The sequence below is a fragment of the Eumetopias jubatus genome, unplaced genomic scaffold (assembly GCF_037043125.1).
Source record: "Eumetopias jubatus isolate StellerSeaLion01/CBP00866 unplaced genomic scaffold, mEumJub1_p1.0 scaffold_16, whole genome shotgun sequence".
NCBI classification, from domain to species: domain Eukaryota; kingdom Metazoa; phylum Chordata; class Mammalia; order Carnivora; family Otariidae; genus Eumetopias; species Eumetopias jubatus.
In genome coordinates, this window is record NW_028274822.1 from 4,666,916 (window position 1) to 4,667,264 (window position 349).

Below are 349 nucleotides of genomic sequence, written 5' to 3' on the forward strand. Positions count from 1 at the left end.
ATTTTCCTGTTGACTGAATGTCTCCGCTATCAGGCCTTTAAAAATAAACAAACAGCAATAAAATGGTAGTAAACTATCTTATCAAAAAGGTTTTAATACCAACCCATCACAGAATATTTGATATTGTGTTCAAATAAGACAATAAAAACAAATTAGCAGACTTTAGCGTTTAAATAACAATAACATCTTGCCCTGAAGAATTGTTTAGCCCGGGTGACTCGGTTGTGCAACTGACTTGATTTTGGCTCAGGTCATGATCTTAGGGTTGTGAGATCTAGCCCAAGCCAGGCTCTATACTCAGTGGGGAGTCTGCTTGAGACGCTCTCTCCCTCTGACCCCTTTTCTCCCC